The sequence below is a fragment of the Calonectris borealis genome, chromosome 11 (genome assembly GCF_964195595.1).
Source record: "Calonectris borealis chromosome 11, bCalBor7.hap1.2, whole genome shotgun sequence".
NCBI lineage: Eukaryota > Metazoa > Chordata > Aves > Procellariiformes > Procellariidae > Calonectris > Calonectris borealis.
The window spans coordinates 10,267,184-10,286,174 of NC_134322.1; positions in this window are offsets into that span (position 1 = coordinate 10,267,184).

Genomic DNA, 18,991 nt, shown 5'->3' on the forward strand with positions numbered 1-18,991 from the left:
TTAAATGTCAACACAGCCCAGGATCCCTTTTTTAGCCTTTATCTAATTGCACCCTTTGTTTGGAAAGTCCCACAGAGAAAACCTACAGAATACTTCTCCAGAATGCATCTTGGTCCCTCCCTTGATTGAAATCTAGCTCTTATCAGGTTTCTCTGCTACTCAGAATTCTTACACTTACTCAAATCAATTTGATATCCCCATATTGGAGGAAACTTTTGGCTAAACATTAAACCAAAGCCTATCTATTTCTATCCAGTCAGGCTTTAGACATGATTACTTACAGATTTACATCCCCTCCTTACCATGCACCCATTTTTCAGACTGATTCTTCTAAAGTTTAGTCAAAGTACTGATGCCAACCTCAGCCACAACCTTACCATGGAAGCCAGCTACTGTTGCTGAATTTGATTTTCAACTAGGTCTAATGAGAAACCCTATTGTTACCCTTTAAATGTGCCAAATCAGCCAAAAAATTCTACCCTCACACACATACTTAGTACCTTTGTTGGTTTTTTTATATCCCTCTTCCTGCCCCAGCAGTGAACAAAATGATTCAGTGTCAAACCTCCACGGACCTAGTTCATCAGAAAAAAACCCAAACCTCTGATAAAACTTTCCAACATGAATCAAACTTCATGGCCTCATCTAAACCCAGTCCCTTAATTTTCATGATTACAGTGTATGCAAAGTAATGTGAGTCACACAGATATCCGTTTGGATAAGGCCAAAAAGACTTTGTTCTCTAAGCCCTGAATGTGCATATTTAACCTTCTGAAATCAATTTATATAGCCATTACTAGCTGTTGTTTCGTGCTTGTGGATTTGAGGCTTGGCTCTTATTGAAGAGTTGATTGATTAATTTCAACATTGCAGAAACCTCATTTAGCTAGGGGGACATTTCTGGAGTTTAACTTTCTAACTGAAAAACAACCATAAGAGTACATTAAAATTATCTAATTTTGAAACTCTGAAGCTTTTCATGAGAATTTGCATTTGGACATATTTCTCATTTGTTTTTTAAAAATACTTTCAGTCATTGTGTCACTGAAATTAGACGTGTATAATGTCTTCCCTATTTCTTATTATAGAATCTGAAGGAGATTCTGTTGTGGCTTGCTTGCAATTCACAACCTCTAAAAACTGTGAGAATTAACAGAGAGAGTGTTAAGACACCCAAGAACAAGGTCCAGAACATACCACGTATAGATTAAGGTCCTAGACCTGTGCATAAATACGTAAGAGAGAAATACTAAACCAGGCAAAACTGTTTATTTTAGAAATATCTCATTACTAAAGCAGAAAGGTCAGTTAATCACTTTGTTTCTGTTTCCCTGGAAAACTGTTCCATTAATGGAATTTCCCACCGGGAAAAAATAATACTTTATTAATATTTTATTTGAAATTAAATCAAATTATGATCATTTGAAGAAAGTCATATACTTGCAATTTAATTTCTTTTCCATTTTCCCTTCTAATTTAATTCAATATGTGATGAAGAATGTGAAAATGGGAGGGGGCATGGTTTTTACACCTACACTTCATAGTTGTGAGAAAAGAGCGGGTAGTAGTAAATATTTGGGGAAACTTTAAATCTTCAAAAAACAACACGAAAACATGGAACGCTTTCATGTACAATTCACAAATCAGCCCTTGAGGTGAAACAAAGTGCACTGCAATATTCTAAGATTTTTAAAAGAAATGATAATTTTTATCCAGGCTTGGGAACAAAGGAAGTTGCAAAAGAAAGATTCCTCAATGGACACAAAAAGATGAAGAAATTGTATCATCAGATGAAGTATGAGAAGAGAGTTACTTTCCTGCTCAACAAATTACTATTTTCCCCCTTTCACAGAAGTCCTGTAATGGCTCACTGGAGATATTAAAAAATCCCGGTGAGAAACATATTTTATAATATATATCAATTAATACATAACAAGCATTGCCAATCAGAGATGAACTCTTAATTTTTTGAATGTTTACATTCTGAAGTAGGATTAAAATTCATGCATCATCATTTGGAAAAAAAATGTTAGTATTAAATTATTATTAAACTATATTCTGAATATAAACATTACCTTTATAGCCATTTGTTTTAAATTACAACCTATCCTGCATGTATTTCATTTTTCTGTAAGTGATACATACAGATGAATGTATATGGATATCTTATGAAATTATGGAAACAAATGGAATATTAAAATTACTATGAAATTATATGTGTTCAGACCACTTACATCTGCTGTCTGAAAAGGCCATATCAGATATATTCAGTAGACTAATCAAGTGCTGTAGGCTTTGTAATTATGCAGCAAAACAAAGCGACACAAAGAACAAGTATATTTTAAATGGTTTTATGATATCTAATGTTGATGGTTTTGTTGATCTCACCTACTCCTCTCTAGAACTTGTTTGCTTTTTTACTCTGCTGATTCTACAGTTGATCGATACCATACAGTTTTTCTCAGTTGAGAGGTTGACCTTTTCCTTACTTCAAATGTCCTTCTGTATGGTCTTATGATTCTGCATGTTTAAACAACCGCAATGCGTGTTTGACTTATTCTCACCTTTCAGGAGGCACAAAAATGGTGAAGAACACTCACAGATGCCCTTGAGAAACATCCCTTACAGAAGGGTCACTTCATGTCCAAAAGAGATAGACTTATTTGTCCATCCATACCCCTGAGGTTATAGACAAAATACTGAGATCTCTTGGGAAAAGCCTAGGTGCTTAAAAGAAAACTAAGCTGTGAACAAAAGACACAACACTTTGACTGGAAATAAATCTTGTCTAGTTGGGAAAATGTACCTATTGAGAGTAATTCCTTCCCAGGATAGAAACCTAAACTAACTTCCAGACAACAAGCTGTCTTAGGAATCCCAGTTTTGGGGCAATTCTGGTAGGGTAGCTGTGTATGTGGGTGAGGATGTGCTCTACAGCAATTATCTCCTATTAACGTTGTTTGAGAAACCAACATCTAGCTCTTCCTCTTATATGGCCAGCAGTGCCCTAGAGGTGGCTAACTCACTCTTATATGATCCAAGAAATATCTGTACATGAAGGAGAAGCACAGTCCATCCCTTATTTGGCTAATTAAGCAGAAAACCAGTATCAGCAGCTTTGAGAAAATCCAAGACAAATTGAAGCATCTGGTATTTTCCACACATCTCTTAACTTGGGCTTTCTTGGCATATGAGCTGTCTTTTGGCTGATTTCCACTACAAGCAGAGAGCTTGCATTATAGGAGAAGTCAAGAAGAGTCCTCACTTTCCCACCATCCGTCCTCACTCTTTTCCAAAAAACAGTCATAAGGCCAGAGTAATCTCTTTGGGCATCCCAGGCATAGCGGGACATGTGACTCTCTCCTAAAAAATTTATAGTATATACAGTTGCAATATTTTTTACATATTTTTCCTACACATCAAATTACTTGGGGATTCTTGATGGCCCTTTTGGCAACTTCTTTTCTTGCTGCCTTCTCTGCTATAAAAGGCTGTTTTCCTTGTCAATCCTAGTTGCATTTGTGAAAAAAAATAGCCAAGACAAGATTGCCAACAAATCAGCCAAAGACGAAGAAACTTCTAATTCTCTTCCTCTTCAAATATTTTCACATATATACATTCTGTAAAAACTATATGTTCCCACATTTACCAGGGGTTGCAAACACTACTGAAAAAAGAAAATTTCACATTACTAATCATCAAAATGCTGGTGCTTGAAAAACATTCAATCTTTTAACTGGGCTTATTTGACTTCACTTTATCAGGAATGCAAGTTTACAATAGCTGATGCCCAAAATAATTAAAACCTGTTTCTTGCATGTGATGAATGTGGGTCTTGCACACATTCCCTCTAAACAGTTCCAGCTTTGGTTCAAGCAAGACTACAGTGAAATGTAATTTGGGGTCTCCTATATAACACCAGAAAAAGAAATCACAGCAATATAAATTACAATTTGATCTCCAACATAGACAGTTTAATAAGCCATGATTTAGCAAAGCATTTAAGCAAATGTTTAAATCCCATTGATTTAAGTGGGATTTAAGTACATATTAAGTACTTAGTTGAATTGAGGCCATACTGTGAAGGGACTCTTAGAACAAGGAAAGCACAGTAGGCTTTGGGGATCTTTATTTACAGCTCAGATGTTTAACTTAGCAAATTTGGCTTAGGAACCTGCATAATGCAAAAGGAGCCAAGGACAGACTGCAAGAACATTTGGCTGCCCAGGGTCACTTCAGGATAATGCAACATACCAATATGGGATGGATTTAGTTTCTAAAATACTTTTATCTTGTAATTTACCACATGTAATTTATAATTAAGGTGGTTCGCCTTAATGCGTCATTCAGCACTTCATTGTACATACAGATTTCTGATGCTGCCAAATTTCTTGTGCTCTCATTTATTCCTCTCCCATTCTTTCCTCCCACTTTTAACCCCAACCTTCTGGTTACAGAGTGAGGAGGAGGCATATGACATTTGCTGTTTGTCAGTCAACTCTCACTGCATAACTAGAAACAAAAAAAGCTAAGAGCTTCATCCTGGAGTATGAAGACGTGGTTCTTCAAGAGAGGATCAAACCAGACATTTCAGAACAGTTAAAGGAGTTCTGTTAAAATTATATAATTTCTCTTGTAGGTGTCCTGGAGTGATATCAAAACTATGTTTAGTATATATGTACTTTCCTAAATATTGTAGCTGTCACAAAATGTTATATTGCCTATAGGATGACTTTTAATTATTTCCTTATCTTTTCTTTTTGACTCCAGATATTATATGAGTTAGAGAACTCTATTGACACTATTGCAGATGGTTGAACTATTTCTATTTATCTTGCAGAGTAGGAGTTAGGCTTTTGGGGACATTAATAATTCTTGTTGTCAGCTTTCTTTTTGGGAATAACTCTATTTCTGGGGAGGTCTGGGAAGCTTGGTTTTCTCGGTCTAAGAATAGCCCAACAGGAAACAGAACGTTATATCATGTCCAAGCGCTGCCATTTGTAGTGAAATTAAGACTCAAGGTATTATTATAATCACCTAATCATATTTTCAAACAGATTACTTTTGCGACTAGCTCTTATTTAGCAGTATGCTCTGAGACTTATTAGAAACCTCTTGGTTCTTATCTTCATGGCAGGTCCAAATTAAAACGACCAAATTTTAGACATCTAAAAAAAAACCCCCTTGATTTCATTGCTCAGGCTTATTTCTAATAAACATTTAGTTATATAGATAATGGTGTAGAAATCAATAATACCCATAATTCCCATAAATAAATAATAAGGATTATTTTCTGTTAGAGAAGAAAGATGAGCAATGTTTTTCAGGCACTTAATCTGGTGAGGGGAAGGGATCCTAACAAAACTAATCCTTGATTTATTGATAAAATTTGCAGATTTGTGCTGAACAAATTTGTGATAGTGCTAGAAGTTAATCTCACCTTTCCTGACTCCTGCCAGGTGGTACATTTTCAGAAAGCCATGTTTCATTCCAGGGAAGATACCTGAATCCATATACAGTACAGCCGCTACAATGAAAGTACATACAGTTATTCACCCAGCTCAAAAGCATCTCTCTCAAACCGTGCAAGACACATTTAATTACATGATAAACTGACTTTTCTGTCATTGCATGCACTTTTATTTCTGGTAATTAAACCCTGCTGAGGAAGTTGCATTAACCAGTGAAAATCCTAACTTTTATGGGTGCTCACAACCCTGAGCATACAAACCATCAGCCCTACTTGTTCTCACCTGAGTGTGTGCAAAATGCTCTAATTCCATTGCATAGACTTGTTTTGGATTTTTAGTACTGTGTTAATCCCAGCTTGAAACTTAGGACACAACAGTCTCTGAACTGAGGCCAAATGTGTTCCTAATGATTAGCAGATAAATTAGGAAAATACTCAACCTATTAAAATGAGCATACTCAGAAATGTAATTGGATAGTGAATTAAATCATTCCTTTCACACTGATTAAAACAATAAAGTGGCATGATGGTTCGTGCTCTGAAAGCGTATTACCTGACATTTCATATAGTCTGTCAGAAAACAAAGAAGGAAGAGTAACTAAGTTTTAGCAACAACATTCAGAACATTATGACTACTTAAAGAACAGCCAGTATTTCCACTGTAAACACTTAGCCAAAGCAAATTTTTGCACTACCCAACAGGTAAGTATTTACAATGGAAAGAGGCTTAATGTTTTTCATTCTCAATTATGAAAAAAAGACATTGGTCTCATTTACCTCTTCAGTTGAATCAAATCTTTTTGATGGTAACATAAAATGGCTACAAAAATCTGCTGTGACAAAAGATTTAAGTGAACAACTAAATAAGAGTGACATTTTTTCAAGAAATACGGTAGAAGTTTCCAATACTTTTTGTTTTCATTTGCAGACTTTCCAAACAGTCTAAACTCCCAAGCAGTAGAAAGCAAATAATACAGTGTTTTTGTGCTGGAAAGGGAAAAATTAAGGATTTTTCAGTAAATTTTCTGTTCAATATATTACTACATTGAGCTGATGTCTGTTTTATTCAGAATTTATTTTGCATGTTGTCTATCTTAACAAAATAAATGCTGAAGACGGGCTGTTCTCATTCAGAAAATACAAATCCATATCCCATTTCAATTGTGAAGTAGGAAACTCAGGAATCACAGTGGGTCTGAGAATCTCGTGCCTGTGGAGTCAAAATGTTCTCAAAAAAACCAAGATGTGTTTAATTTTTATAATTTCAGTATGATAAAAAACAGCCTAACAAGGAAATTATATAGTATACCAATGATAGTAATTAAGTAGCTAAACCATCTGATTGACATCAGTGTCCCCTCAAAATAAAATGCGAACAACAAAACCGCCTACAACTGAAATTATAAAAAAAAGTCAAAGCTGGGGATACTTTCTGCAGTGAATTGTGACCCCACTGTTGCTACTTTATATGCAAAACACCAGTATAATCCAGGATGACTTTTACACATAACCAGTTAGTCACATCAATAGGACAATTCTCGGGGGGGGGGGGGGGGGTGGAGAAAAAAGAGGGGGATGGGGGAGCAAGCCTAGATTTTTCAAAGAGAAAAATAATTGTTAATATTTGTAGGCTATGGCTTGCGTCCTTTACAGAAAAGTGAATGCAAAGCACAGTAGTCGCATCCCAAGCGTTTTTTGGGGTTTTTTTTGTGTCACTTTTTGTTGTTGGGTTTTTTGGTTTTGTTTTTTTTTTTTTTTACATAATCATGGAAGTTCTTAATGATTTAGGACAACTGTCAGTGTCTCTGTGCTAGAGAGGGTAAAGTCTGTGCTAGAGAGGGTAAAGTCTGGGAGCGGTGAGCTATAACCAGGACAACTGCACTTGGTTTGAGTCCTTCTGAAAGGCTCAGAAAATGCAACCGCTGAGGTCTGCCACTGCGTTCTGTCCTCTGCCTCATTTCAGAGCTGCCAGCACCATGAATGAAGAACTAAAGCAGCATTTATAGGATATGTCTTTTTTCAGACCACAGGAATCCTGAAGAGCTAATGCTGCACAGGCCTGCTTGAGTCTTGGAAGCCATCCAGCAGTTGCAATGGAGAGATCAGGAAAGACTAATTTCATCCTCTGCTTGGGTAAAATATCCTGCTTTAGGGTAAAATAGCTCTTTTTTACCTCATCCTGGTCAGATTAGGCTGTCCCTGGTACCAGAGTAATTTTAACACAGTGAAGGACTTCATTGCAGCTTTCAGAACAGGCAGACAGCTCTTTTCATTTCCTTGGTTTTGTGGCTATCAGTTTAAAACTGTATTCATATCTTCTACAGTAACATATATGGGGAATGCACAAGGTAGGAGCACCACCGAAGGCTCCCGGCAAGCCACTGTCAACAGCACGGCACAAATGAAGGCACAGCACTTTGCCTGGCAGGCAAGAATACACAGTTTCACCCCCCCAATACTTTGCTAGACTAGTACATCTATTGGGACTCATCCAGTGATGAGACTTTAAAGGAATGTGGTGAAAACCCAACTTGGCCTGGGGAATTTATTGAGGAATCATCCCAGATGAGGAGGGAATTTAGTGAAGGAGTTATCCAAATGAGGCTGAAAGGCTCTAAACAACTTAATAGGTCTTGTCTATTGCTAGCATCTAGGGGATAAATTATCCCTCAGATGGAAACTAAGAGGGGAAAATCATTTGGTAAATTCACCACAATAAACCAGAAAGAGTCGTCATATCTTCAAAAGCAAAGCTTTTAACAAAGAGTTAAGGATTTTGAATTCTCAGCTATAAATATTCAAAATCTTCCCAGAAGCACTTTGAGAACCCCTTAGACATGGCCAAAAGCACTGACCTTCCAGCTATTCCTGTTTCTGTGATGTTGGCATCAGGTGATTTTCTATAATTTTCCACTGAAATCTTTGTCTTGTCCTCCACAGGTCATGACCCCTGTAAGGCTACCAAGGAGCAATGCCACAGACCACAGTTTTCCCTGTAGGTTTCCTCCATTTTTATAGGTTATCCTTTATGGTTTGAATGTACTGAAGTAGACTTAAAAGGCAATTACTTATTCCATGTCCTACAAATTTTATAGCAGAGCTATGATTCTATTATACAGACATTGCTGCTGCATCTCAGTGCAAGCCGTAACTTACTTGCAGATAACAGAGTGTGTCCATATGAATTCCTGCTAATAGTTATTTAGGAATGTAAAGCAACTGAATTAAACAACCACCCCTATAATCAAAACCACAATAACCTCTGTAATTAGTTCTTTTTCTCTTTTTTTTCCATAATAAAGCAGCAGATGATCAGGGCTTCTAGCATGCAAGCAGGAACCAAGAACAGAGAATAAGATCAAATATCTTTGTTTTACCAACAATTTTTAGGTTCAGAGACTAGCAAGTCTGTGGAAAAGTCAATACACAGAACTTGTGGGCACCATTATATCATTTCCTGTTGTTTTTCCAAGAATCCCGTGATCATTTAACGTGGCACTTGCAGGAAATACATAAAAAGGAGCATTGAACGCAGCACTAGAGCAGTGTGGTGACATCAAATGCAAATACACACTATCCAAAGATTATTCCCAAGAATGTTATTAAAAATAATCAGCTCTATGAACTCTGAGAGCCTAAGATGGGTGTGTCTAACACACACCTGAGTACCTCTCTGTAAGACCACTGCCAGCAGTCAGATTACAGAAGGCAGAATCCAATAAATTAGGCCATTCTTTTGAAGAAATGCTAAGGTTGATACATACCCAGTATCTGAAGAACCACCCAAATCTTAGGAAGGCAACACAAGTACTGAAATGAGTACACAACCACAAAAAAGTAGTGAATTTAGGTTTCCAGAGGACTGGGGAGACACCTATTTGTTCAGCTGCGGCAGGCACAAAACATACGTTTTTCCTTTGTGCCAGTTATTCTACAGAGTAATGGTCTTGAGGCCTAACACCTTCCAAGTTTTACTTGCATTTGGGCATTAATGAATGACCCCTCTGTATCTCACCACAGCGTATCCCCTGCACCAGTCAGGAGGGTCTAGAAGCTGGTTGTATCGGCTTGGCACACACTGCAGAAACTCCCAGGTCAACAAGCGAAGAGAGAGGACCAATGTTTGCTGCAGTAGAGCAACAGCAGAAAGTGGGGTGGAAAATCCAGCTCAGGCTGTTTTCATCAGGGTTTAATTTAACCCTGCGCTAGCACAGTTTAAACTGTGTTAGTGTCAGCTACTACGATGAGATTTATTAGAAAGGAGTGTAAATGGCACCTTAAAACAGTATCCTCTGGAAGAGGAAAGTCCTTGGGATTGCTAATATTATGCCCAAATACGCTCAGACTCTAAAATGGGCTACGGACAGTAGATTTTATTAGAATCAAATTTTAGCAACTTATTTTTAGTATCTGTCAAGCACTCAGTAGAGGGGAGGAGACCCCCCACCAAGTATTCAATTAGTAACAATGATCTCACAATCATATTCCTGCTGGCTGGGACAATGATTACTCATAAAATACTGAGTTCTGAATACTGACTGAAAATACTGTCACCAAGTGTGAAATAAGGCAATGGGAGAGAATAGGGAATAATAAGGAAAAAAAAAAGACTTCTAAAAGTTATTAACCTATAAAAAGAAGTCTGAATATTACAAAGTAGAAAGCAGGACGTGTTGGAGAAATGCCCATATTGGAAGGCCTCAGGCTTCTACTTTTTATGCCAACTACCCCCACGGACTTTGAAATCTCTAGATTTTCTTTAGTATACAGTTGGGATCATAGGAACCACAATACCTGATCTGTCCCATCTTATTGATTTTCAGAGGAAGGTGAAAAATTTGTGAAGGGCAATTATAGGACAAAGAGAATGGTATCAAAAGATCTGCATAACAGGTAGGATAGTGCTTTTAGTATTTCTCTATTCCCCTGCAAATATACTCTAAACTCTCATTAGCTCCTCTGACAGCCACTGCCAGTGGTGTCTGCGTGATGCACGTATCCAAGAATTCCACATTGGGCCTGAGCTCAGCTGCTTTCCAAGAACCTTATTCTGCCACCCCTTACAATAAATTTCCACTAACATCACACTGCTCCAGCATTCCGCTTCAGCTCTTGCTATAGTCACGATGTGTATAGTGTGTCATGATATCTATTCTGTTCTGTTCTCAATTAAACTAAATAATGTCGCTTCTCTTATACTTGATGACTTAAACCTAATGACTGGAGAGGGCTCTGGTCATCAGGACTGGAAAAATATTTTCCCTTTGTCTCTATATGTGTTACGCCCCAACTTGGATTTTCTGTTGAAGGCGGCAAGAGACTCAAGATGGCAATAGAGAGCTGGAAAAAGCATATTCCAGGAAAGTACTATAAATATCCCTTTTGTTGCTTAATGTGTTGATAAACCTCTTGCTAGAGAGGCCTCTAGTGTTAATCTGCCCATCAGTCTCTCAACAATTCCCATCTAAAATTATCAACAAATAGTTTTGTCAGTAGAGAATGTTTATTTGCAGTTGCACAACTCTCAGTTTGCAGAATATTAGCTGCTTAAAACATAAGCAAACAGCCACAGTCCAGAAAAGCCAGTACTGTGAAAATTAATTCATAACCTTATTTTGCAGTAAATTTAGTGTTACAGGATTTAGCAGCATTTAGCATACTTAGGACATATCAAGTGCCTTAAAGGCAAACATTTTATTAGAATTTTTTAAAATGGTGCTCAGTAAAAAATACGATTTTAAGATGATTTTAGAAAACAAACATAGGTTTTTATAAAGAGGAGGTTTCTATTTCCCCTTGCATGGAATCACCCTACAATGCAAAGTGGATGCAGTTTCTGAATGTGCCTTGCGCCCGCGGTGCAGCACTGCCGTGTGCGCCTTGGCAGCTGCTGCCTCCCATCCCAGAGGTGGCAACCTATAAATGATGAATGAACTTATTCATACGGTCTGTAGCTACCTGAGTGTAAGAGGTATACCTAATATACATTACATATATTGTCTAGATGTATGCGCACATAAAGTAAATTTGGTTTAGTAGCATTGAAAAACCTCCCAAAAGTAAGGAATTGTAGAATTATCACTTACCAGTATTTCCCATGTTAAACAGGTCCAAAAAAGTAACATTTTCTACAAGATTATCCTTAATTAGTACTTTTCCCTTGAAGGTCTTGTAATAGTACGCCTCTTTCAGCCTAAGAGACTCTACTGGCCACAGAACTTGCTGTGTTAAGGGCTGGGCCAGAGCTGATAAGGGTTTATCCCTTTACTTTACTGGACTTCAGATCAAGCCTACGGCTCCTGCCAGGGGAGAAAAAAAATTATTTTTATAAATAGGAAAGACTAATTTCTGCCTAAGTTCCTGTTTCTGATCAGAGCAAATGCTGAAGGCTTTAAAACTTTAAAGCTGATTACAAATTAAGATATCTATGTCCCCAAGTGCTAGCCTAACTTCAAACAATTGGCTGCCACTGTCTGCTGAGCTGGAGCTGCAGGGACATGTGAACTGACACCTATTTCAAGATCAGAAGAGGGCACTGGGGTTTAAACTGTGTCCAGAATAATCCAAGACAAAGAGGGGAAAAAAACCCCAGTGAAGTCTGTTAGAAAGAGTCTTTTGTTATTCTGCTGGTTCTCTCATATAAAGTGAGAAAACACAGGCAGGGCTGGAGGCCCACGGGGCAAGGTGTGGCAGCAGCTCCAGCTCAGCTCAAGGGGCATGTTCGGTCACCAACATTTACACCAGTGCCTCCAAACTGCGGTAGCCTCACCCCACCTACCAGAGTCCTCCCCTCTGCCCCACCCTGCACGGGCAAATCTTTGCACGTTGTTTCTCTGTTGGGCTCTCTGCTTGCGACTGTGCTGGCAGCAAACGGGTATGCCACCAGAATGACAGCTATTCACAGGGACGCTGAGCTGCCCAATCCACCATGCTGAGAAGCCGTCAGAAGGGTCAAGAGATGTCCCTTGGGGGCTTGAGAGATACAGTGAATTTTACACTGCAGCTTAACAGTGAGAAAAAGCCACATGCACCCAACAAAAAGCCCCATTGTGTCTTGTTCTCCTTGTAGCTATGAAATAGAGCAATTGCATTATGATTGTTATTCTCTGTTGAATCTGATGTGGTATTTTGATACAGCACAACACAAATTCTCGTTACACAGGACTTGCCACAGATTGTGCATGTTCTGTGTTAAGGGGGTACATTCAGTGGTGATGGACAGGCTGGGGTCAGGAGAAACCACTCAACACTATGTGGCTTGTATCAGCCAGCTCAGCTGTTTTATCTCCCTCCGCTATCAGTGGATAGAGGATTACCTGGAGAAAGAGAACCCAAGCTAGGTTTTTTCTCTGAAACACCTTCTGCAGGAATATTTTGCTCCCCACTCACTCTACAGGGGATTTAGGAAGAACTATACCACATACGCTAAAATGGAGATGTAAATATCCACTATGGATCAATAAATCCATATAAATCTGAGTGCAAGACATAAGAACAGCTGTACTAGGTTAAGCCAAATTATCCTGTGTGATAGAAGATAAATGCAGAAGACCATAATAGGAGGGTAAGTGATACTTTCCCAGGTGTCCTCTCCCAGCTTCCAGCAATTTCTGGCTCAGGCTCAGAGACTTCAAGTCAGATGTTGTCTTTTTGTTAAATAACTCTTGGCAGATCTTTCCTGGATGGATTTCCTCCATCTTCCTCCAGAGAAGAAATAAAGACCTAGAAGACAATATAGTGAATTAATTTTCCCGACATTCATTTATGTTGTCACCGAAGACCAGCCCCAAGATTCCCCACATAGAAGTCAGTCCTACGCAAGGCTGCTAAAGAAGTACCTAGTGGCTACAACTGGCTTAGAGGCATAAGCTAGGGATTTTGTCTATAACACATCAGAAAATCAGAAAACAAAACAAAAATGGTCACTATGTCCATTCCTTACCACTGCATATGAAACACGTGCATGTCCCTCCTGAAAGTCCACATTCACCTAACCCAGCCTAACAGAAGCATTTAGCTTTAAGTTTCCAGGACTTGGAGAAACCAGAGGCCAGAAAGCCCTTTAAGAGAAGAGAAAACTCTTTAAAGAAGCACCTCAAAAGCAATCGCTGTTTAAAAATACATTTACATCTCATCATAATGGAAAAGGTACAGCACCAATGTTGGGAAACACTGTTTGTAAAACCAGTGGAACAGATACGTATGTGTAGCAGCCTTCACACCACAGACATCAGCTATCCTACAATCAGTGTAGGATCACTACGTTGTACCCTTTCTAATAGCATTAACTGTAGCATATATTGAAATATTGGAGGATGCATTTGCCAGGGAAGTTGCATCCTAAGAACTTTTTCTGTCAATATATAATTTTAAGAGTTATTTGACTCTATACACTAAAATACCTGAATAATCTACATGACTGTGTAGTATAGATTATATTAGGATTTCTTACTCTTAGCTTGCAGTATGTGTACATGTATACAATGTGTATATTTAAGAGGCATCTCATAGTGAGCAAAAAATTATGCATCAAGTATTATATTATTCAGTGTATATTTCTCTGTAAGCTAGAGGGAAAAAAAATTGCCTTATGCCTAGAAAAAAGATGTTCCAAACCAACTGAGAGTAATTCAAATTGCATTATAGTAACAAGGAATTTTGAGTACAAGAGGCCATCAGTCTTTAGTTTTTTAAATATTGCCTGTCAAAAAGCAAGATCCCTAGCGTGAGTTTATTTTCTGCTTAAAAAATAATTATTACTGTGTTCTACTAAAAAGTAAGTAAGGAAAAACTGAATTCCTCATGCTACTTCTAAGATAGACAGGAACAGAAGGGCACTGGCACATTTATGTGTAAATTAGGGAGTAACTTTAGCAAAGGAATATATCGGGTAGAATGCAAAAAAAAAAAAAAAAAAAATCAGAAAACAAAACATTTGGGTTTCTGAGGCAGCCTATGTTCAGAGAGAGACTCTACCGGCCTATATAGTACAGTGCCTTCCCACAGACTGTATAAAAGCTTATTAATATGCGGTTTTCCAAAGTATTTGAGCCTAGCATGTCTTTTTGCAGCAGAAGTCAAAACTTCTAGGATGATTTGATACTGCTCTAGCCTCTCCCTTGCACCAAGACTTTTAAATCTTATTCTGCAGCTTTTATATCATCTTCACAACCTGTGGTTACCCAAACAGATATCTCCTCTCTTCCAGCGAGAAGGTGCTAATACTAGTCTTCTAAAACCTCAGGAAAAGATACACATCATTAGCACAAATACCAGCACACAAGGAATCCACGTGAACTTGAGAGGAAATGAATGAAAAGGCTAAATTACAGAGAGGTAAAGTTGTTGTACATGCCATACAAATGGGCTTTGCCAGGAGACCTAAACAACCTATGTTGTTCCCCTGGTGAAAATGTGTGTGTGTGTGTATGTATAATATCAATTACAAAGCAACAACAGAATATACAGAATTCCTAAAATATAAACTTTGTTAACAGGGAAGACCTCATCACATTTTTTTTAACTCCTTACAATTGACTCAATGTCACCACTGAACTTTTCTTGACTAATATCATAGATTGGCTATCACTTCTTTCCAAAATTATCTTCTTTTGGTTTTGTCTTTGCTTTTTGAACTTAAACAGTTAACTGAATAAGCTAAAAATGCAGATTATCAGACAAACACAAACAATATTGTCTTTCATATAGTCCATCACATGCTTACGGAAGGCATGTCATTTTTATCCAAGGACCAAAATAAGGACCTGTATCTTGCCAGATTCTTCCTGTAGTCAGTAATCACACCTCAAAATTAGCAAAGTCTCAAGTATACATCACTGAAATGTATCATGTTGCTGGGCAGCTATTCTTTTCATATGCAGTCACAGACATCACAACAGAGGAGAGTCTGATTGCATGGATTAAAGATATGATCTGCCACAAAGAACTAAAAAGGCAGTAACACCCACAAAAATTTACTACAAATACGATTCAGGATCATGCCACCATTGTCTTGGAATGTCTGGATATTTTTGCACAGATAGTGCAGGGGACATACGCTATCAGAAATATCCAAAGGATTTCTATTAGCCAAGAAAGAGTAAGAAAATATTTGAGGAGGAGATATTCTTGACTATAAACAGGATTATACTGAGGTGCAGCTCTTAAAATGTTGAAGTTGGTCTCCCAGCTCCTCTGGTGTAAGGCTGGCTAGGAGAGAAGGATTCTTGATGGTACCTTAGGAGAACTCGGAGCTGAATTTGAGCTGACGTAGGTGATTTATGGCTAATGCCAGCTAATGATAGCAGCAAAAGTGCACGTTTATCATAAACCTTAAAAACTTCGAGGGCGAGCATTCAAAGGTGAGAATCAATAATGCCTGAATAAAGCTGGAAAGTAAAGGGACATAAATGACTATTAATATAATTTTTAAAAGGGAGAAGACCAAAGTTATATTAATGCAGATGTGGAGTAAGAAACATTCACAGCAAATGGAAAAATAATTAGGATAAAAATTGTGGCAGCTTAGTGGGATTGATTTGCTCTTTGAAAGTTAATAATGAAAGACACTGCCTTGGAAAGGAAAAACAGGTCCGCTTAAAGGCAAACACTCATTACTTTTATTTATAAAAAACTGCAAAATAATGAGGAAAAGTTGAAAGCCAGGGGTGTATTTTTGGGGGAATATAACATGCGCTAGAATTTAAATGGGAAGAAAGACCAAACAGCAGCAAAAAGTTATTTCAAACTAAGACTTTTAGAGAGATGAGATATATATTATAGGAATTGCCCCTTTCTCTTGGAAAGGGGACAATGATTTTAGAGATCTGCCTTTAAATTTAGACCTTTGGTATTTTCAAGTATTGAATATACCATCAGGAAGGGTTATGAGCAATATGCCAGCTTCACTGATATCATCCATTCCTATCTGATCAAGCCAGTAACAGATTGGACACAGATTGATCAGGATAAATTTATATGGAGATCAGCTCTCCCTGGAAGAAAATGCTGCATGAAGTTAAACACGGTTTCATGGTATTACGAAGAAATGATGAAAACAGCACAGAAAAGCAGAGGAATGCTTTGAGACTCTCAGAATTTATAAATGAAGGGACTTTTAAAGGAAGTGCTAAAAATCATGCAGGAATTGCCCTAACATTGAGCCTCGTGGGGAGACACGAGGACATGTCATGTTCCTTTTTGTATTATCCTCCTCTCAGAGCACAGTGGGGATTTGCACTGAGGGTTCAGTTTAGTTCCAGCTTGTGCACAGCTCTCCCTAATAACCATCCAAGTGACCAGAGCATCCCAGGACTGTGCCCTTTTGATTATAAAAGATGCTTTTCTGAAGACAAAAAAACCACCACCACCCACCCTCAAATCCAAAACAGACTAAAACCTTGGAGAATTTACAAATTTACAATAAAATAAAACCATAGCTAATTTCTAACAGGTCAGTGCTCTATCTTTTCAAGCTTTGTCTAGCAACACATCATTCACTTCACTTTAATTTCACTATTACATTGTATTTTGCACCATTGTAATTACCTCTCTGAACAAAGATCCCAAAAGGATTCAGAAAGGTGTCCATTATTGTGGCCATTTACATAATGTGCTTATTTACGTGATTAGAGTGGTAGACTAATTTGCATGCCAGCTATTAAGATATGCTACAGCTAATTTATCATCTTATATTTTCATGGCATTTATAATTAGCATCTTCATGAAAGAAGGCTGACTTATTTCATTGCATGGATTTTTAGTTTGGGGCACGACAACATTACTTTTTAAAATCTCAGGTGAAGACATCTGACCTCCAAAAAGATTCTTCACCATACAGCTGCATCATCTATATTCCACCATTTAATGGAGCTGTGCATAAGAACCTGAAATGTGAAAATGCTTATGGAAACAAAGCGCTTTCCCTGGGCGTGTATCACATTAAGCATCTACCATGACTGCATGCACAAGGCCTCCATGCATAGCTGAACGTGCAAAGTGCAAAAACGCTGATACCCAGTGAAGCCATGGGAGTTGCTCAAGTGTAACCAATGACAGCATCTGTTTTTATCTCTTCTGCATTTGTATTTTTGGAGGGAAAAAAAACAACCTCTCAACTTCTGCTTCTCTATGGTGGATGTTGAGAAATATAACATTGCACTGCAACAGTCACAAACGCGCAGACCTGTTCCTCATGCACAGCATACAGAAAATAGCATTTTACGTGACTGAACTGGAGAGTGCACGGAGTCTTGCTCAATATGCTTCTTCCTTTAGCCACAGAATTTACTGCATGTTACAACAGCTAACAAAATTTTAAGTTGTGGTTTTATTGAAATGTACAGCTAATCGACAATTCTCCCATAAGAAAAACTGATTACATAAAGCCATAAAGCACTGCAGCATAACAATGCACACATTTAAGATCTAAAAATTTTCAGAAGAATGAGTAATTAGGAAATCTCACCAAGATCTTGGTGAAATTAAGACAATTTTTACAAACTGAGGAGCCAGCCCTGAGACTGGAACAGAGTTTCTCCAGAGGGAAGGCAGTAGGTAGGATCAGCTTTGTAAGGCAATGCTCATCCTAGCTCACGAAATGTTTTTGGTGAGCCTCATGGGGCAGAGACAGCTCCTTCCACCCTGCAGACTAAAATTCTTAAGTTTCACACACAGCTCACAATAACCATAGAGGACGCTGTTTAAAAAAAAAAAAAAGGGGCAAAAAAAAAAAGCGCTGTATTTTCCCACCCCATAGATTCCTGCAGTAACCTCCACTGTTCTGAATGCATGGAAGAAGTGGTAGTTTCCTACAAGAGGAAAGCAGTTACAGTAACATTATGGGCTAAATTAATGTAACATGAATAATGACAACTTACTCCTTAACTAAACGCTAAAGTTACCCTGCAGCCCCGTGAGACGTTGGCAACACCTGTGCAAGTTAAACGTCAAAACTTTGATAAAGTCACCATATGCTTGTTCCCTAGAAGGAAGAGTCACCTTTAAAAAATATAACTGCTCTTTCTTTACTGTGGTGTTTTTCTTTGATGCTGGTAAACAGAACATGAAAAATACTCCAGCAATGTAAATCTCCTGAAGGTGAAACCATTCCTACACTAAATCTCCTATTGTCTGCATGGCACTTTGTTTTATGTTTGTAATGAGATACTGTGAAAATGTGAGCGTACTTGACCTTACCCTCATCTTTGGACTTGCAAAATGATCTCTGCTTGAAACTTCCTCACATTTCCTTTCATGTGCCAGATCAAGCCTGAGACCAATCAGATAAAGCAGCATGTCTTGAAGGCTTGACTCACAGCTGTCCAGACAGTTAACCTTAGCTATGGAAGAAAAAAAAATAATCAAACAATCTGTTTTCTTCGCAGACTTACAGCCGCTGTATCACATGATGTGACACTAATTTCCCAACAGTGTATACTTTGAAGCTGACAAGTGTTAAGCCACGATTAAAAATTCCAAATGAATGTAAGTACCTGTCACTTAGATGGGTCCCTCGGTTGC